The 22,010-nt window shown below is 41.8% G+C and overlaps 1 long non-coding RNA gene across 1 annotated transcript in view; it reads right to left on the bottom strand.

The window, feature by feature from the left end:
* LOC129048353 (uncharacterized) overlaps positions 1-22,010 on the bottom strand; it is a 179,542-nt gene that overhangs the window by 20,219 nt on the left and 137,313 nt on the right. Inside the window, exons 16-17 of the long non-coding RNA XR_008510625.2 lie at positions 18,739-18,946; positions 15,483-15,634 (exon numbers count right to left, since the gene is read on the bottom strand). This is a non-coding gene — a long non-coding RNA (uncharacterized LOC129048353). The remainder of the gene's footprint in view (positions 1-15,482; positions 15,635-18,738; positions 18,947-22,010) is intronic.

Here is a 22,010-nt window from a genome sequence, read left to right as displayed (position 1 = left end):
CATATGAATTTTAGGGTGATGCACATGTTCAATCTGTAGCTCTCCTTTTCTTTCTCTCTCCCCCAACTCTGTCTCTCTCTCTCTCTCTCACACACACACACACACACACACACGTGCCATGTAACTTTCAAACTTGTCTTGACTCTCTTCACCAACCACTTGGAGTCCAAACTTCTTAGAATTTCCCACAAACCCTCAAGTGCCCCACCTTTCTTTGCCTTGTCTTCAACTGACCCACCCTCCAAGCCTTAGGACCCAGTGGCACTAAGTTTACATCACCATCCCAGAAAAGCCCATGCCCTCTTATGTTTCTCAGTTTATGCCCCTGGGCCCTCCACTTTGAATGCCTTTCCCCAGAACACACCCTATTTCCTGGCTTATAAATCTGTATTTTTCCTTCAAGGATAACTCAAATTTCTCTACCTTGGTGAAGCCTTCCCTGACATCCCCCTGGGTGCCCTCAATATTAACTGCTATAATAGAGTTATGCATAATTGGATTGAAGGTAATCCATTTGCACTTATATTTCTCCCATTACAATGGCAGCTTTCTTGAGAACAGAGAAATGTTTTTCATCTCTTTACTTTCAGCAAGTAGATATTGACCTTCTTCTAGGTACTATCACTGTGTTGTTTATTCCACACAGAGATAAACTAAAGAATAAAGACTAGTTTACTTTGTTGTGATAAAGTATTCCCATTCACCACAGATCTGCAAATCAGGAAAACATGGCCCCAGGTATCAGTGCTGCCTCTACTTAGCCCTGTGAAGTCCCTCTACCAGGCTGTGCTTTGGTTCTTCTGTCTGAACAATGATCAGAATAACTAAATACTCTCCCTTAATGGGCAGTAATGAAAACATAGAAAATTACTTGTTTCAAAGTACTTTCAAATCTAATGTATAAATTGACTATAATGAAACATATCATTGTTATCACCATGAATTAGACTTTCTAGAAAACATTCAGGTAGCTCTTTCATCTAATATACTTTGTAATAAATGAATGAAAAGATAATACACAGAAGATTTAAGGAATTAAGCATACAGAACACAATTTATAGTATTATTATTAAACCACACATATTATCAATTTAATATTTGACAATATGTATATTATCAAAATAGCATTATGATATTATATTTTGACTTGCTTAGAATTTTTTCCTTTTCATAGATCTTTACTTTGAAGTCAGACCCCTCCCAGGATGTGACTTCAGACTAGCTTGGCTTCAAAATCTGTTCCTCACATTTTGAGAAAGTGAAGAAAAATTGAGGGCAATTTACACAGCTGAGGTGCCAGAACTCAATCTACATTAGAACTCTCCTAGGATTCTAAATACAGAAAAATCTTCATGCACTGAGAATTCATCACAATATGTTTTTTTCATAAAAGAAAAAAATAACTGAAAACAATCAAAATGTACAACAGTGGTTAAAGAACGTTTTGTATTTGTGTGATAGGAAACAATGAAGGCCTTATATATTTATTCTGTTACAAGGACCTGTAGCACTTGCGTAAGTACTTGTGTTATAATGTAAAATGAAAGGGAAGGTAAAACATAGATGCATAACAGGAGCACAAGTATCTAGAAAATAAGCACGAGAAACGAAGAAGCATAGACCTGTCTACCCTTTGCCTGTTTGTATTGCTTCTCCCTCTGGAAGCTGTGAAAACTGGCTTAGGAGAGCCATCTTGGTGTCAGGAGTGGGAACCTCCACCAAGAGCTTTTCATAGTCAGAGCTTCCTTTGCCAGTTTGCCCTGTGGGAAAAGGATTTCATTATTCTCATATTCTTAGTCCTACTTCATCTCCCTAAACTTTAAAGCAAAACAAAACAAAACTTATGTTTGATTACCAACATAATTTATGTTCACTTGAAAATCTTCCTTAATTTTTGAGTTCCTTAGCCATCTCTGGTTTGAAGTGAAACTGGAAAACAATTGTTCTTTCAGCCACCAAAACTTTTGGCAGCTTGCCTCCAAACAGAGCTTAGAATTATGTAACTCTCAGTTTAGCGAAAAATTTTTCTAAAAAGCCCAACTTCTTTTCTAAAACCCAACATTTCAAAACAGCATGTAAACAGATTGTAAATGGATTTCACCATTGTGGTGGTATTTCCAGAGTCCACACTTGAATGTGTGATACAGTCCATGAGGTTTTCTTAATGCCTTGTAATAAGTGATGGATTATTAAATAAACAAAGCAACTATTCCCCTAACCCTCAAGAGGGCTGTTAGTGAATAATTAACAACTACAGGTGAATCAAAAGAGAACAAAGCCCACTTAAGAGACAGCTTTGGGTTAGAGAATGGCCATCTTCCCAAGGAGGCAGACCATAGGCTGGATGTGTACACCTGCAATCAGCTGGTGTGTAAGGCTGAGTGCCCCAATCTGTCATATGTCCAGGGGGCTCCCTGTAGTCCTCACTGTGTCTCAATAAATCTCTCCAGGTATTGGTTAAACAGACTTTCTCAACAAAATCTCCTGGCATGATGGTTACAAATACAGATCCCCAGGCCTCACTCCAAATCTACTAAATTGCAATCTCTGTGGATAGGACACAGGACTATGCATCTTAACGAGATGCCTGGTGGATTTTATGCATCTGTGTGAGAACTACTGATGTGAGGACCAACTGACCTAGAAACCAGAATTGTATGTTATGGGACTATCGATAGAATGGGTCTTGGGAATTATTCTTATCCAAACCCTTCTCTTTACAGGAGAGGAATCTGAGCCCCAGAGAGGAACATGACTTGCCTAAGGTCACGCTGATGGGTGGTGGCAGAACCTCCCTATCTGCAGGTCAGTCCCTCTCTACTAGGACGTTAGGCCTTAGATGGACAGACCTGTGCAAGAACTGAGGGCTGGGTGTGACCATGGCTCTAGCTGAAAACAAACTTGCTGCTAATCACTGGGTTGCCATCCTCCCAAGTCTTTGGATCAGAGAGGCATCTTCCTGAGGTTATTGGAGGGAACTAAAAAAGAAAACTAGAGATTAAAGCAAGGTTTCCCCAAGGGTATTTCCAAGAAAACAAGTTCTTACAAGGTAGTCCATATTAGTCTGTTCTCATGCTGCTAATAAAGATATACCTGAGACTGGGTAATTTATAAAGGAAAGAGGGTTAATGGACTCACAGTTCCATATGGCTGGGGAGGCCTCACAATAGTGGCAGAAGGTGGAGGAAGAGCAAAGTCACATCTTACACGGCAGCAGGCAAGAGAGCATGTGCAGGGGAACTCCCCTTTATAAAACCATCAGATCTCATGAGACTTATTCACTATCATGAGAACGGCCACAGGTTTTCACAGGAAAAACACCCCCGTAATTCCCTTGCCTCTCACTGGGGTCCTCCCATGACACGTGGGGTTTATTACAATTCAAGGTAAAATTTGGGTGGGGACACAGAATGAAACCATATCAGTGATGCATGCAAAAAAAGAATGCCTGCATTCTCAAGAAGTCATTGTATCCTCTCTCCCTGTCTTGAACAGTCACAAAGAGTGACTTAGGTGAGCCTGTGAAAGGCACGGAGAAGTCTCGCAGTAGGGAAGCCTGTTTAACATTCTCATTCCAGCAGTGCTCTGATTCATTTGACAGAAATAACTTTGTATGTGTTTATAATACCTTTGACATTCCGAGAAACTAGTGTTCCAGAGAAACCACCTACTCATCCAGAAGTTTCTCAACTCAAGTTCATGTCACAACCAGTAACCTGGTTGGCATTGTGGAAAACACACAAAACTTGGGGTTTTGGCTCCTCTCTGACACTCGCCAGTTTTGAGACCTTGGGCAAGTCTCTTGCCCCATTTTTACAGATGAGAAAATTGAAGTTAAGAGGTACACACCTCTCCTGCTACATTACTGGGTTGTTTGGGGAACCACAAATAAAAACTGTTTACAGAACAGAAAGCACTATGAAAGTCACAGTGTCACCCTCCTCCTCCTATTCCCCACATACTCATCACTCCTGAAGTCATCTCCATATCTCAGAGACCTCATGCTGCTTTTAACAGAAAGACTCTGACAAGATGACACCAGAAGTTGGTGGTGATACAAATACAGCATCCAAGGGTAGACCAGCTAGTCCTTGAATCACTGCAGCCTCAACACTCATTTGTCATTCATAACAAAATCTCAAAGCATCTACTGTAGAAGGGATTGATGCAGGGGTGGAACATTTCTCACTGAATTATAGGTCAGTTGTTCATGTAATTGAGTTTCATCTCTAGAAATATTGATGCTGCTAATACTGTCATTATCAGTATTCGTAGTCACGTGGAGGAGGACAGAACAGTTTCCCTCAGTTTTCCTTGGTCTGTGTTCCAGCGGGGTGGTTCTCTGTCAAAACACACTTCTATCAGTAGCAGCTCCTCCCTTTCTCCCTAAGGGAGGGTCTCCATTGCAGTAAAAGGGGATGAAGACTGGAAATGGAGGCACGGGTGCTGTATATAACCTTAGGGAAATAGCCACTGATGTGTTTCCCTGGCTCTGCTAAAGTGTGACTAGGAGCCCTACCTCATGGATCTCAGTGTCCCTCATAGTGCTTTACACAGTTCCTGCCCCCTCCTGAGTGTTCAAGAAATATGTCTGACTGAATGGGTGAATAAATGAATGAGGTCTGCCTTACCCTACCCCTAGCATATTTTCTCTAGTTTAATGGGGCTTTCATGAGCCATCTTCCTCACCCATGATTGGCAGTACCCTATCAAAAGGTTGAAAAGTTCAGATAAAACACCCATTAATACACCTCAAAAACCAGGCAGTACAGACCCAGAGATGAACAGAGAATTCTTTGTACTTTCCAGGATCTCACAGTACAGTAGGAGAAGTTTGTTGGGCCACAACCATCACAAGATAAGGCCATAGCAGCATGAGGAATTGCTTCATTTCCCTCAGCAGACATTAAACTCCCAGGTGGCAGAGACCATCTTCAATGTCATCAACATCATCATCATCATCATCATCATCACCACCATCATCATCTTTATTGTGTATGCTCCATGAGAACAGGAATTTTATTTTGTTCTCTGATGCATTTCAAGCCTTCGAAAACAGTTCCTGGCACACAGTATGTGCTTTATAATCTTCAGTGAACCTTGAATAATCATTATCAATGCTATGCTAAAACAGCAGGCTTACTTCTTTGCAAGCACTATGCCAAGGACTTTATATCATTATTTCAAAAATCTGAGGAAACTAGGAGACTGCAGCATCAATAGGTACAGAATGCCATAAGTTGACAGAGTCAAGTGTCACATCTGGGCAATCTGACTCCAGAGAACACACTCTTGCCCACACCCCTCCCATTTCATCATTTACAGCCACCTCCAATGCTTGTCTATGTTCCGCAGAGTTCCTTGCAAGACAAGTGGCAAATCCTTGTCCAATGAGTTAAAGGACATGATTCCAAGCTGAATTACTGGCCCTGGACTGTTCACTGCATCCAAGAACTCTAATCTTGAAGGATTCAGCACTTTAAGTCTTCACACCCAACCAGGGTTAATAAAGTAAGAGAGACAGGATTGACCAAATGAGCATGCCAGTGTTAAACCCTGCCCAGCCAGGTGGCTAACAAGATTTTTATTGACAGGAAAATAAAGACATCAAAGAGCAATGTGCTTCACTCTGCCCTGTGTTCAAGTGAAAAATGAGTTGGGCCAGAGCAATAACAGATCATTTCCCTTTCACAGTTTGTCTCTAGTGATACTCATGCAACCAAGCTAACAGCAGAGCTACTGGTTCAACTACCACCTGGACAGGGAGACAAGAAGAGATGAATGGGGACAAGACAGAGGGAGCTTCATAGCTTCCCAGGCCATGGAGAGATCTCCAACCCACTAGGAGAGACATCCCTGGGTGGGCCAGGAAGTGTGCTGAGCACTTGCCATGTGAAATGCAAATGAGAACATTCATGAGGGTCAGGGTGGGGCCATATATCTTGTGCCAAGTACTTAGAAAAGCCTCTTGTTTTAACAATTATATTTAACTCTTCAACACATATCCACTAATCATCTAATCAGTGCCTAATCTTGCATTAGATGTTTGCTCCTTTTGTATTTGTATTGTCTAATAATAATAAAAACACCTAATATTGTGTGGCACTTTATAGTTTACTATGTGCTTTTACCTTCTGCTTGTTTTGATTTAGTCCCAAATGACACCAAGGGACAGATGTGGCAGGATTTATCATTTATTATGCCTTTTTCCCACTTGAGGAAATCAGAGTTCAGAGAACAACCACCAGCAGCTAAGAAACGTGTATTGCGTGTTCAACCTGTGCAAAGCACTGTGCAAAGAAGTTTGCACACATTATTTACTTTCACAACAGCCATGCCAAGTAGAGACAGCATTACCTTCATTGTGCAGATAAGACAACTGAGACTTCAAGAGATAATGTTTAGTTTCCCAAAGTTGCACATACAGTAGGTAACTAGGCTGGTATTTAAAGAAGTCTTGTGCCCTTGTTCGGAAGTTCAATTTTATGCTATCACCAGAGGTTAAAATATTTGCCTAAGAGCATGTGACTTCCCAGAGACAAAGCTCTACCAAAACCCAGAGTTTTTTCCTCTATCCTTGCTGCTTGGGGAAGTTATCTATTAATATTGGAAAGGCTCCTGTTTTAAGGGCATTTATCATCTGTTGAAGAAAACAAGACGAACATAATACAGAACTAATATCAAAGTAAGGTCAAAGTTTGGCCTTCCATGTATTGATAAGATCTCCAGGTATAGAATATTGTATGTATTCAGAACAGAAAGAAAATCTATTGGCACCATATGCCACTATGAGCAGACCTTTACTGGGAATCTTATATGCACTAATGTTTGACTTGCTTTGTTAGAGTCATTTACTGCTCATGGACTGCACAGATGCTGCCTGTGCCTCTTTACTTCTTTGCATTTGGGCAGAGCCATGTGATTAGTTTTGGACAGTGAGCTGTGAGTGGAGGTGACTGATATTGCTTTTGAACCAAAACAGGAGAAGTACATATGAACTTTCTAAGTGCTCTTTTTCCCCAGAAATATTCCAGATGGTAAAGACTTTGTCAGCCTGGGCTCCTTAGTTTCTTTGAGAAAGCTTCCTGCTGACTTGTACTAGATATGTATCATGGGAAAAATCTATTTTTACTGTGTGTTAACCCATTGCAATTTCAGACAAATTTGTTACTACAGCATGTCTTGGCCTATGCTAACTAATGCAGAGGCTTGGTAGCCTTTAAAGGGAGAACATGCCAAGGGAGGGCTGGGATATAAATATTGTCTTGACAATCCTGCTAGAGAGAGAGAAACATGGGAAGCTGGAGTACCAGGAGAGAGAGCCGACTCGCCAGATCAGTGGGTGTGTGTGTCAGAAATCAGAGTTGGCTTAGAAAAGTGAGATGAGGCCAGAAAGAGCTCTCAGGGTCACACCCAGGGATTAGAGTCATAGGAATGAAGCTGGGAAGTGTCTTGAAGATCATTTTCAGTTTGAGGGACAAGATACTTAGAGATGGGGATTGACTTGCCCTCCATCACATCACTTGGGTTTCATCCTGTAGGGAGAAGGACACTGCTGGGTTTTGTGTAAGAAAGCGACATTCTGCTTGAGGAGAATGCAAATGACAATAGTGTCTAGGTGGCTGGCATTTTGGAAAACTGAAACCATGAAGACAAGTTAGGAAGCGACTTCTAATGCAAAATCTAGAAGCTCATAACAATGAAAGCTTGACCTCACTCTCTCAGAGTTTATTGATATAAATATGGGAAGACTGTCTGAGGCAAGAGGTTAGTCTGAAGGAGACCACAGGACATCCAGGTCCTAATATCCAAGGAAGGGTTTGTTCCCAAAAGATGACCACATCCCCTCCCAAAACTGGAACATGCTCCTTGCATGTTCTTTTCAGTAGTCACATTCTGCTATCCTGAAAAGATCTAAAGAAAAGGAAATAAGAACAGGGAGCAGCCCAGCTAGTAGCTTCACAAAGAAATTCTCTCCCGGGGACCACATGTCTTTGGTCCTTGTTTACAGGTACCGGCTTCATCTGTTTATTAATTTATCAACTACTTCATTCATTCACAGTAAATGTTCACTGAATATCTATTCGGTGCCAGGAACTGTGCTGTGTCCCAGAAATATCATAATGAGAAATCAGTTATGTACCTTAAGTTCCTGATACAGTTTCAATCTAGTAGAAAAGATAGATTTTTGTCAATCCCTAATATCTAATCAAGTGTCATAAGACTGCTAAAAAAGAAGCATGGGGGTACTTCAGAGCCTATAAGAGAAGGACATGATCTAGTTTGTAGGATAAAGGAAGACTTCTCTAAAAAAGTGACAGTTAGGCTGAAAACTAAAGGATGACTCTGTGGGTGAAGAGAGGAGGATGTACTTTCTAGGCAGAGGGAAAGGCAATCTGTACAATCTGTAAATGTCCAGAGGAAAGAAAGACCATGCCATATTTGAACCCTGGACCAAAAAGGCCATAACACTTGGAGTTGAGAGAGACAAGGAGAAGGTCAAGAAAGATGAAGCTGAAGAAGTCAAATAGCTGCCAATTCCTTGCCGTGACCTACCATGCCTGTGTGATTGGACCCTGGCTGAGTACAGCAGGAAGTCCTGGATGGCTTTAGGCAGTGACTTAAACTGAGCTGTAGATCTAATATCAATCTAACTGAAATGGAGGGAGCAGACATGAGGAAGGCAAGACAGTATGGGGGATAAAGAGTTAGGAGGCTGCTGCAATTATCCAGGTAGTAGACGATAATTGCTTGGTTAGGGTGGTGGAGGAAAAGGTGGAAAGGAGGGGATGGATTTGAATGATGTACATAAAATCACAAGAGTTGATAATAGATAAGAAATAGTGAGACAGAGAAGACGCCAAAGATGCTGTCTAGATTTTCTGTGTTGCACGGCTCTCTAGTAGAGTAAATGTTAACTGAATGGCTGACACAAGAGAAGAAGCCTGGTTTGGGGAAAAGGAAGGCAGTGAGTTTGGTTTTGAACAAGTTGAAAGAACCCAGAGTGGGCTCTTGATGCTCTGCTTTCTGCTCCATTGATAAGGGGACTTGAGGACTTCCTGTATTCCAGGTGGTGTGTCCTGTTCTCAAAGCCTCCGTGAAGGACTCAGAGTTTTAGGAACGATTGGTTCCTTTCCAAATCCCTAATTAGAGGAGCTGGAATAACACAGTCATGCTCTCACTGTTGGCCACATGTGCAACAGAGCGGATTCACAGTTCAGAGCTACAGTGTTTGACCCTGTAATCTTCTCTTTTAAAATACATTTCATGCTTATTAAGCCCAAGTTTGGCAGTTCACTTAAGATCCATGATAAGAGCTTTTTACAGGAATAGACACACAGAGACCAAACGGAATTGGGAGTGCGGGCACAGCTAATCATTTGGGGTTTTCCACTGTTTATAGGAGAATCCCATCAACATCCCACAGGAACACAAGATTTCAAGTTTCCAGAAAAAGGAGTGGTTGTTTCTGGCTGAGGACATTAAGCAAAAATTTCCTGTAAAACTTGCATTTAAGTTGTCTCTTAGAGTATGAGTATGGTTTAGACAAATTGTGACGGGAAAAAGAAAAAGAATTCAGGCTAAGGAAAAAGCAAGGGCCAAGGCAGTAAGTAGGAAGATAGATGACATACCTCCTCCCCAGACACCTTCCAGAAGCCTCTACTTATTATCTTGTCCTGAGCACAGAGCCCTTATTTATCCTTACTTAGTGAGAGTGATTGCCACCTGCAAAGAGTTTCAGCTCAGCAGCTGATGCATTACCACATTGGACTAACATGGAAAGGGTTGAAGACAAGGAGAAAACGGAACTTGGAAAATATGTTTTAATAATCATTATGGGAAACAGTATGGAGATTCTTTAAAGAATTAAAAGTAGAGTACTTTATCCAGCAATCCCACTACTGGGTATTTTTCCAAAGGAAAAGAAATCATTGTGTGGAAAAGACACATGCACACACATTTACAGCAGCACAATTCACAATTACAAAGACATGGAACCAACCTAAGTGCCCATCAACCAACAAGGAGACAAAGAAAATGTGGTATATATATACACCATGGACTACTACTGAGCCATAAAAAGGAACAAAATAAGGTCTTTTGCAGCAACTTGGAGGAGCTAGAGGCCATTATTCTAAGTGAAATAACTCAGGAATGGAAAACCAAATATTGTACATTCTCACTTATAAGTGGGAGATAAACTATGAGGATGCAAATGCGTAAGAATAATATAATGGACTTTGGAGACTCAAGGTAGAAGGTTGGGAAGGGGGTAATAGGGTTTGGCTCTGTGTCCCCACCAAAATCTCATCTTGAATTATAATCCACACATGCGGAGGGAGGGATGTGGTGGGAGGTGTTTGGATCATGGAGGCAATTTCCCCCAGGCTGTTCTTGTGATAGCGCGGGAGTTATCATGAGACCTGATGGATTAAAAGTGGCAGTCTCCCCTGCATACTCTCTCTCTCTCTCCTGCTGCTTTGTGAAGAAGGTGCCTTCTTCCCCTTCACCTTCCGCCATGACTGTAAGTGTACTGAGGCCTCCCCAGCCATACAGAACTGAGTGAATTCAACCTCTTTTGTTTATAAATTACCCAGTCTCTGGTAGTATCTTTATAGCAGTATGAAAATGGACAGATACAGGAGGTGAGGGGAAAAAAAGACTTCATATTGGGTACAGTGTACACTGCTTGGATGACAGGAGCACTAAAATCTCAGAAATCACCGCTAAAGAACTTATCCATGTAACCAAAAACCACTTGTACCCCAAAAATGATTAAAATAAAAAATAATTAAAAAGGAAATGCCTTATTTTCTACCTGCCTTCTTCTCTTCTACATTCACACATGTGCTAGAATAGCCTATTCATTATTACCTAAACACATCCTTTAGTTTTCTCTCCCCCTACCTTTAATTATACTGTTCTCTCTGCCAGAAGTATTCTTCCTCCCCCATCACTTTCTTTTCAAATCTTGTATCTCCTCCATTGTCCTAGATCCAACTCAAAGACTACATCCACAGTAGCCATCCTTCATTCCCCAGTCAGAGATGACACTTCCCTTCCAGCAGCTTCCCCATGTGCTTCTCATTTGATGTCTCACTCTCCAAGCTTATGTTTGGTCATGTAGGGGTCATGCTAACAACACTTCTTGTGCCAGAACTATGTCTAGTTCCTCTTCGGAGGCCCAGAACAACCTTGCACACAAGTGTCAGCTTCATAAATGTTAAACAAATGAAAGGCCAAGCCTAAATCAAGAACTCCTGTGTCCCCTTTTCAGTCCTGACTCTGAGCTGCAAAACACAGGAGTAATATAAAGCCAACCACATCCATCAAATACTTCTTTCCCATAGCCTGAAACCATGATAGTGAAACTGTGAGCACCTAGAGGGTTTGTAGCCAAATTTACTTTTACTTTGTCTGAGTTTCGCAGCTTTATCTTGTGAGAAAAGTTTTTTCCTGACAGTAAATTGGTATTTCCTCTGGCCTCATGTGCTCTACCTGGTGGTAGGGAAGAGATGACTGTGGCAGGGAATGTCTTGTTCCTCTGCCCATCGGGCTGCCCAAGCTGAGGTCCAAATGCCACTGTGTACATGTGCCTGTATATGCCCTGTGTACACATGTGCATGTATGTGCAGACGTGTGTGCAGGAAAGTGCATGTGTGACCATGGACATGTACAAAGACAAAGGTGCAGTCATTGGCATACGCCATGCCCTTCCCAAGCCAATCCTCTATTTTGGAATATTTTGGCTTTGGCCAGAGAGAGAGAGAGAGAATGAATCTATTCCCCAGTGATGATCACATTACTGAAAACCACCAGGAGTCATCATATTTATCTTTCTCATTTATCCAAACCCCATACAGCTTTCTGCAGCAAATCACATTTCAGCACAGCAGATTATTCTGTCTGTAGCATAAACTTCTCATTGCATCTCTCTCAGGAGAAGCCTCTCTAGGTAAATATAAATCTTACTCTAATAGCAACATTTGGAGAAGTAATGTTATTTGTCCTGATTTAGAGAAAATACAACATAGTCTCTAGCAAAGCTGAGCCTTTCTTTCGAAATTGATCAAAGGCACATAGAAGCAACATAAATATTTCTCTAGCAGAGTGAAGCACTGGTGTGTGTGGTGGTGGGGGTGGTGTGGAAGGGAAGGGGTTGGGGGCGGGTCTTGATGAATCATTCCAGCCTTCTAACCCTCCCTCTGTGGAGGAGGTGGAAGAGTGGGATCCCTCTTTTTTATTCTTGTGATGTGAGTGGTTTCTGCAGACCAGTTCATAAGATTCATATAGAGTTGAGAAAGATCAAATGACTATTTCTCATTGCACAACTGAGAGTCTGCAAGTTTTACCCCAAGGGAACATGAAAACTCAATCCAGTATTGACCTCAGCCTGTGGAGGTGAGCCTCTGAGAGTGCAGTGAAGGAGCAGACAATTACCTCCTAGAGGAGAGATGGGGTTTTAATGACCACAGCTAGACGGGAGGGGAGGGACCCTGTGAGCCTCTTTCCTGCCTGGCAGAGTCACTGCCTTTCTGATACTTTTCCACCTCTAGCCCCTGGGGAAAGGGAGACAGAGTTTGTAATCAATGATTGATTGATTAAATAAATAAATAAATAACAGTGCTGGCTGTTCTAAAGCACCACTCACTGCAACCAGCTTGAAAGCCTGGGCACTGGAGTCAGACTTGCTAAACTTACATCCCAACACTCCTGCTTACAAGCTGGGTGATCCTGAGCTCATTACTTATCCTCCCTATGCCTCAATTTCCTTATTTACAAGCTGAATTGCTAGAATGGTTATGAGTGTTGAATGAGTTAATGTGTGGACCTAGAGCAGGCTGTGGCACACTAGAGAGTGTCAACCATATTATTATCATTTTTCGTAGCATTGATGAAACCCTCCTGTGAACCTCTTTCTGGTCCATATTCTTGTGAAAACCACATTATACAAAAGAGCATTAAATGTGTAGATTTGCAAACCTGATGGGTTACAAAAAAGCTGCAAAGGGCTTAGGACAGGAGGACAGTAAGAATTAACCTATCTGTTCCTCCATGGTCTAAGATCTTTTAGAATCCAGGCCAAATACATACTAAAATGTTCTATTTTTCTTGGGTTGGTTATATAGAATTCACTTTTGTGATCAGAGGCCATTTTCTGTCTTCCAGAGTAAAAGTGTGCTTCTAACTACATTTAGGATTGGAAAGAATGTAAGAGGAAGAATCAGGTCTGAATTTAACATCAGTGGGCCATGTGATTTGTACAAGTCCCTTCTCTTCTGTGGGCCTCAGTTTCCCCATCTTTGTAATGAGGAGGGTGTTGTCAATGGCCTTTAAAGAATCACCCAGCTCCACCAGTCCATCACCACCCCCATGTTCTAGGTAGCCTTTGTGTTGTGACTGAACTTCAGAAGTGGACAATAAGTTGGGGGTCACCCCCAATGCCCCAGGACTCAGGCTGGAGAAGTGAGCAAAGAATCAACGACTTACTTGGTTGTTGACATCTCAGTAGTTTTGTTTATGCTCATGGGGCCAGCAGAGTGATAACAAGTGTGGGTCTCCTGCCCCATTCTTCCAGTAGCACTCTCATGGTGAGACAGGACCACCATCAAAGACCGAGTGATGGAATTGGCTGTTGTGTGTCAGCCACTTCCCTCTGGAGGGCTGATCGTTCTCAGGCTTCTTCATTGTATGACCCTTCATGAGGTCCTTGGGTGCCCAGATTCTAACTATCTCACCTTCCAGAGGACACTGCTCATGGTACAGGCCTTGCTTCCCCCAACAGCCTCTGACAACTCTGTACTTCATCTCTTTCTTGTCCTGGGCCTCCTATCAAGCCAAGAGCTGGTGACCAAAGAGAGTGGAGGCTGGCCCAGCTTCACTCTGGGTTTCCATCTCCCTAAAACCACTGGTTTCTCCTCCCTAACAATTTCAGAGCAGGGTTTTAAAACTCCATGTTTGAAATGCAGTAGAGCACTGCTATCTCGATAAGGCAAGAGAGTTGAATCTCTCAGCAATCAGATAATGCATCATTCGAGAAATCCTCAAACAAGAATTAGGCACCTGCCACATGCTAATAACAGTAGAGTAATCTTTGAGTGCAAACTAGATATTATAAAATCCTCTTCACACTTTTTATCTCTTTAATATTTACAATAGCCTTATAAATCTACCAGAACAGTAGATATTTTATAATGATGCTCAGAAAACTCTGTGAATATGCTGGAAAGTGACGCAACCAGGACTCGACCCAGAGATATAAGTACAATAGGAAATATGAAAACACAAAGGACCTAGGCTCCTGCCTCTAAGAGTGAATATCCTGTTGGGGAAAAAGAATGTGGGCTCCATCTGGCTTTGTCCTGTGCTATTGTTTGATAGTTTAATGCCCAGTGATAGATAACATATTATGCAGATTATGAGATATAAGAGTTAGCTCACTCTGGCTTGGGAAGTGAGGAAAACTTGAAAGGGCTTCCAGTCAGGCTTTGGAAGATAGGGAGGGATCCTGTCAGCAAGGGGAGACCTGATCAGATGAGAAAAATAGCACTATCAAAGGCTACCCAACTGGGCCCTTCAAGATCCTATTTCCTTCAAGTTATCCTTGACTAAAGATGCAGGTTTGCATTATGGAAAACAACACGAGAAGAAATTGCTCAGGTATTTCCTCACATTCAGAGCTGTGGCTGGCCTTGAGATCTGGGGACTATCTGCATAGGAACGTGATCCAGGGAACAGCACTAGAAAATGGTTCTAACAATATACGCTGAAGCTCAAATTAAAGTTGGCTTGACTATTCCTAAGAGACAGCTCCTTAAACATTTTACCAAGTGCTATTCATGGTAGAAAATATAAAGACACACCCTAGTATGCTCACCTGTTTGGATTTTTAAAATTCATGCTATGCTTATGTAATTTGAGAATATATTCGTGTTTATTTCAATCCACTTATTTATAAATTCCACAGATATTTGAGCCCCTACTCTGGGTTAGGAACTGTTCCAGGCACTGAGGAAAAAAGCAGTGAAAATCCATACAGTCAACTCATGAAGTTGCATTTCTGAGTTTTTTTCCACATTTCAGTAGAAAATGGTCTCTTGGAAATGTACGGCATCTATTTGGGGCTTCTGGTACCCTCAGCGCAATGCCTGTGGGAGTACCCCAGGGTATGCATGCCCACATTTGAGGAGTGGAGTCCTCAGAAGACACTCATCCAACCCATGGAAATAGGAAAGACTTCACTCCTTTAAGGAATTTTCTGTCAAATATGGGTATGATCTTCCAAAGCTGCACATCAATAACAGTCTTACTCTCTTCCTCTCCTATTATCAACAACCCTTAGAAAGAACCAAACCCCGGTCCTATGATCTCTCAATGTTCCCAAACCATGCTTCTATTTGTCAGGATTTCTTGGCTTCCAGTAACAGAAAATCTAACCCCAGTGGCCTCAACAGTAAGTACCACCATGTTCTGTATCTTACCTGACATGGGATGTATGATGGAGTGTTCCCAAGGGGACTAATTCGGTGTTCAAATCAGCATCACCAAGTCATATTCTTTCCACCCTTCTTCACTGTCACACTCAGCATGCGAGCTTGACCTCTAGGTTGGCTCTTTCATGGCCCTAAGAAAACTACATACAACATTTTTGATAGTCATGTGCAAGTGTCAGCTGGAGAGAGAAGAGCCCATTTTCTCTAAGTGCCTTTTGTTTGGTTGATTGTTTTTGGACTGAGAAACTCTTATCCAGAAGTCCCCTCTGTAGAATTCCCCTCACATCTTTTCTGTCAGACCTGAGTCATATGACTTCCCCTAAACCAGTCCCTGGCCAGGCAAATGGGATTACCATGATTAGCTGCCATGTGCTTTGAAAGAAGTGGGGATACTTTCCTATGCTGGAAGATGAATCCTGACTAAATATTTTTAAGCAAGGAGGAAGGGGGAAAGGAGCAATGCCTTCTGAGTGGATAGCGAAGGGATCTGACACCATGGTTTCCTCTCATGTACTGAATTCCAAGATGGCGCTTAGTGTCATGTAAAATGTTTGCCTCCTACATGCCAAACATTGTCCTAGACACTGTAAAAGACATTGATTCCAGGTGCCTTCTGAGTTTTTCTTCAAATCTCCTCTCATAATCTGGATTTTTTTTCTGCTTATTTGTTAGTTTGCCTCACCAGCTGAAATGCAAACTCTAGGAAGGTAGTGACCATGTGAATCTTGTTCATTGTTTCAACATCTAGGGCAGTACATGGCACACAATTGGCACTCAGTGAATATTTTTGAATAAATAAATAGGTGAATTCCTTACAAGATGCAATATTCTCCCTATTCTTCCATAGCCATTCTTCTTATTTTCCTTTTGGGGAAATTGGTCAATAGAGCTCAGGTAACTTGCTCAGGATCACTCAGGCAGCATGTGGTAAAGTCAAACTTTAAACCTAGGTCTGTTAGATTCCAAGTCCTTGTTCTGTCCCCAGTGCTATATTCCCTGTCCTTGCATGAACACAGCCTTTGATTTCATGAGTCCTCTTCCTTGGACAGCTAAAAACCCCTTAGTCTCTAACTGCAGTCATGCTCTCAGGCATCTCTGCTCCTGCTCTTCTCTTGATCTGGAACCTTTTCTACCCACCTGTGCAGAGCTTCTCCCCACCCTGTACACATCCATGCCCAAAGATTAGCCCAGGTCCCTCCCACTTCCTGACACCATCATCTTGCCTCCATTTTTTCATCCTCTACTTCTAGCTTAACTGATCTCCCCAGGGAGAATGCAAATCCTCAACTACCCCATGGCCTTGAGAGAATAATGACTATGATCTCAGGTTCTATGGCCGGACTCGCTGTGTTCAAATCCCAGCTCCATTTGCTGATTTGTGTGATCCTGGGCAAGTTTCTTTGCTTCTTTGGGCCTCTTTGCTGATCTGAAAAATGGGGATAACCATGGAATGCACAGCATAGAGTTGTTGTGAAGACTGAGTCACCACGTGCAAAAGTCTTAATGCAAAGCACACGGTAAGAGTCATTTAAATATCGACTGTAATTTTTCATTTTTCTTATTTTCTTTCTTAACAGTGCCAGGCACTTAAAGGATGTTGAAGAAATTCCTGCTAGCACAAATTTGCTAATGGCCTGCTTCCTCAGTATACGGTATTTCTCCCATACTGTCCTGCACATTTCAAGGACAGGCATTGTTAGTGTTTTCTCCTTCCTCTGTACCCTTTCAGGGTCTACTGTAATGATAAGGGCCTGACAGGCACTTAATACATCCTTACGAAAATGAACAAACCAAAAAAGCCCTGGGCTTCAAAGAAAATTCTCATTTGAATTTCTTTTCTGCCTTTCCTCTTTCCTTTAATTGTGCATCTCTTCTTCCCTTCTGAAAATCAGATTAAGCCCCACTGAGGCTAAACCAATAGTGTTTCAAGTCATTTTGTTAATGGATGTAAATTGACTGTAATCTTTTTGTTTCATGGCTACTGGCAGTTGTTCAGGCAGGTGACTGAGATGAAGATTTTAATCACACCCAAAATATGATACCAGCTTAGAAAATGTCAGCCCTCCACTGCACCACAGAGTCATTTATGATGACGCTGCAGTCGGAAAGAACCCAGAGAAACCTTAATTGGCCTTTGGCTAATTTCAGAAGCCAGGCCTTCCTTGTAATTTGCTGCAAAACTGGTACAATTCTCTGAAATAAGATCAGTGAGAACGTTACAGAAAATGGCTCAAGGCCAGATCTGTGCACCACAGATTCAATAAGGATGCCTGAGCTAGATTTAGCTTCCAATGCGCTTGTCTTCGGGAGCACTGGTTTCCTATTCAGACTTGACTTTTAAAGGCCACAGAAAAAGTTGCTCCCAGCAAGGTTTTGCAGCTGCCCCTTTGGTCCACACTTTAGTGACCCCAGAGAGAAATACTGGTAAGAGAGAAAAACAGGATAGTTGATTCACTTTGGGCAGGAGTCTGTGTCCCCACAAAGGTGAGTCTGGAATTGAAATTTAGAAAATGAGAGCATATAGAGCATATCAGCTGAGGCCAACCCAGGTGACACCTGGGCTTACACACATACAGTAAGGCCTCATTAACTTAGAACAGGGATGGCAAATGGGTTTCATTTCATATGACATTTCTGATCGATTATATTGGCTGCTGAGAACACAGTGTTCAGAGGGATTCTCCCACTGTATCTCAGCTCAACAAGAAGGAATGCTGTGATCATTCAGCAATGTCTGCTGTGGCAGAGTCATAGGAAGTAAACTCATATACCAAGTGTTTGCAGTCTTTGACTTGGAATAATGGAGACAGAGTGGATTTCTGTCCAAAATGTTGAAAAATCTATAAAGCTCCATTGTGTTTTTTCACTTACTATTTTCCATGGTAAACAGCAACATAAATCAAAATAGGAATGGCAAAAGTTAGAGCACTTATTTAAAAGTTTTTATTCAGTGGACTCTCACATTTTGTGTTTTATATCATTGGAAAACCTCTATCATGAGAGCCTATTGATAGTTTGTCAGTGAGGGAGACGGTCAGTACAGAGGAGCTGTTCTATGGTAATGAAGGAGAGAAACCAAATGCCCAGTGTCACTCACAGAAGACTCCTCCCTGAGTACAGTCACCTTGAAACAAACCCTATACACCTACCCCCTATTTCCATGGGTTCAGGCAAGCCTTAAAAAGAGAGCTCTTGCTCATCCTCACCATTTGCTGAAAGAAGCAGCAGCTGATGAGTAACTTACCTGTTTTGCTTGCCATCTGCGTCATTGGTTCAGAACAGTAGGAGGGAACCCAAGAGTTGAGCAAGAGGAAAGTCGCTCCACCAAAGGTAGCTCCAGCCCCATTGCTGACACTGCCCAGTGTCAGCTCTGACAGCTGTTTGGCAAATCCACTCCTCCACTACTGTTCATGATGACAGCTTGAAATGGGGCTGGGGATATTCTCCCTTTCCTGAATAGAGAGAATGAGGGAAATCAACACAGCAAGATACATCTTCTCTGCATATTTTGTGGGTACCTACAGGCTAATGGAAAAGGCACCATTGATTCAGAGAGTAGGAGGTTTCTGTGCAAGTCTGAGCCTGGAGTGCCAGAGACTGGCAGTAGCCCCGGAATAAAGACAGTGCAAAGATTTCTAAAGGCATTTCAGTCTTTTCAAAGCCTGGGCTTGAATATTTCAGTGCAAGTCAAGGGAAGGAAGAGGGGTTTTTTGGGAAGCAGCTGCCAGAAGTTCCATCTTCCGGCTGATGAGCTTCCCTTTCAGGCTGATGAAAGCAAGACAACTTCTTCAGCTTCACCAAGAAAGACATTTAGAAAAAGTCAACTGAGTCAGGCTAGAGATCAGCTCAGAAAAGTCACTGTCCTCCTCTCTCTCTCCCCACTGTGATAGCAATAGCTGCAGAATCATCCCTGGTTTCTAATAAACTTGATGAAAATATGAATAACAGGTTTTTTCTGTTCACTTTCTCATTAAGTGGAAAATTCCTTAAACTGGGGGGAGGTTAGTCAGTGGACCAGTCTAGTTGGAAATTAAGTTAAATTCAATTTACATAAATAAATTGGGTTACTTTGGTATTGTAATTAATTCTTGCTTTGTAAAGTGAAGTTTGTCCCTTCAGACTGTGTCACAGAATGTGCCATGAGAAACTGTCCTAATCTTACTGACAGCCTGGCTTCAAAGTCACCAGCAGATGGATTTTAAACTCTTTGAGGACAGAGTCAAGGCTGATACTGTTCTGTTGGATAATCAGATATTCACTTGGCAAATATTTATTGAGCATCTATGGTGGTTGTCCACCAGTATACACATGGTGCTTAAAAGTAGATATGATAGACAGATGTCCCTTCACTGATCTTATGATCTGGCTGAGGAGGGACAGGTTATAAATAAGGAATCCAATCAATAACAAAATCCTTTTAGGTGATGACAAATGCTATCTTATACTATAAAAAAATAGAAAATAAAAAGCAGTGAGAAAGGCCCCTGGAGATTGGTGGCTCAGGGAGGAGGTGGTACATAGATGATAAAGAGTCAGCCTAACTCCTAGCAGGGGAAATGTCAAGTGCAAGGTGGCATAGGCAGGCAGTCTCAGTGGTACCAGAAACAGAAGGAAGACCAGCATCACTGGAACCTGGTAAGTGAGAGGGAGAAAGACTTAAGAGGAGGCAGGCAGGGAAAAGAGGGGCTTGATCAATGAGAAGCCATTGGAACATTTTAAGGTTTTAATCAGTAATCTGATTAATATTTTAAAAGGTCATTCTAGCTCCTATTTAGAAAATGGATTGTAAAGAGTAACAATAGATGCATCTTATACGTACATTATCATTCTAAATCTTGGGGGGGCAGGTGGATGAGTGTTGAGCAAAAGTACACAGGCAAGAATTAGCTGGCTCTATTCATGGGTACAGGATAAGCTGCTATAACAAAAAGTTCTTACAATACAACAGCTTGAACAATATAGTTTATCTTCCTGTTGATAAGTTCATAGGTGAATAGTCCAGGGTTTGCGGGATGGCCCTTCTCTACAAACTCATCAAGGACACAGACCACTGAGTTGACCCAGCCTATGGCTGCCATCTCTGAATCCCAGGCAAATGCTCTAGTTTTGCTATTTCCCAGCCATGAAGAAGCAGACAAAGGAAGAACTCCAGAAAGTGTATGGTCAATGTTTAATAGCTGGCTCTCCAAGGGGGAAAAAACAAACCCTGATTTGCAGCATTTGCTGATGCCCATGGTCTAAATACTTCTACATGACTGATTTCAGACTACCAGCTGGACCTCTCTGAACTCAGAGTTGGAAAGAAATGCACACAATGAGGTCTCACAGGCCAGTATGAGCAGGCTCAGTATACCACTGACCTCAGGACAGAAAAGAAATCTACAAGTAAAAGCTTTTGCTAATTCTGCTGAAAGAAGTAAAAGCTTCTGCTACAAGCTTGAACTATTCTCATATGGAAGCATGATAAGGCACACCACACTCAAGAACACTAGACCATAGAGTCTTGGAGAAGCTACACATTAATTAGTGAAAAGGGGTTCAAAACTTTACTGAACTTCCCAGAAGAGAAACATTTTAAATGATGGGGGTAGAACACAGGGAATTTTTAGGTTGGTAAAACTATCCTGTGTGGTACGGTAATGGTGGCTACATGTCATTTTACATTTGTCAAAAATCTACAGAATGTATCACACAAAGAGTGAATGTTAATGTAAACTATAGACTTTACTTGGTAATAATATATTAATATTGGCTCATCAATTTTAACAAACGCAAGAGGTTGAGAAGAAGGGAAATTGTGGGGGATGAGGGAGAATATTGGAACTCTTTATACTTGCTGCTAAACTTTTCTATAAGTCTAAAACTGCTCAAAAACATTAACTATATTAATTATATCAATTAAAAACATTTGTAGGGGAAAGATCACCATGTATATGTACATAAAGGTGAAAGTGTGTGTCTGTGTCTGCATGTGTATGCTGGTGAGTATGCCTGTGTTTGTGTTGGTGCATATGTGTATCGAGTGTGTAGGGTGATAGGAGAGACTTCTTCATCGGCCTGGTGACAGGAGAGCTAATTGGCTCACTGTGCTGCCCCTGAACCTCAGACCCAACAGAGTCAGCCCAAAAGCAATCCTTTGGAGGAAATGCCCATCATGCCTCAGTCAACATGGCGCGTTCCTCCATAAGGACACTAATTAGGGGCTTCTTAATGTAGGCCTGCCTGAGACTGCACTTTCATTGACTATAGATATTTCCCATGAGAGTTCTCCTAAATCAGGGGTCCCCAGCCTTTCATCCCTCTATTTGTAATTCCCCTGTCTACAGTTGTTTTGGAAATAACCATCCACATACATTCTGATCTTGGAGGGGAAGGAGCACCAAGATGGAGCTTGAGAGGAATCACTATCCTCTTCTCCCTTTGTCCTTTTCCCAAAGACAAATAACTGTAAAGGATAATCTATATTATGATCTAAAATATCCAATTTCCTTGCTATTATACTATGGCCTATATGAT

The sequence above is a fragment of the Pongo abelii genome, chromosome 8 (assembly GCF_028885655.2).
Source record: "Pongo abelii isolate AG06213 chromosome 8, NHGRI_mPonAbe1-v2.0_pri, whole genome shotgun sequence".
Classification (NCBI taxonomy): domain Eukaryota; kingdom Metazoa; phylum Chordata; class Mammalia; order Primates; family Hominidae; genus Pongo; species Pongo abelii.
Note: the sequence above shows the minus strand (reverse complement) of the source record. Positions and strands in the feature narration are given on the sequence as shown.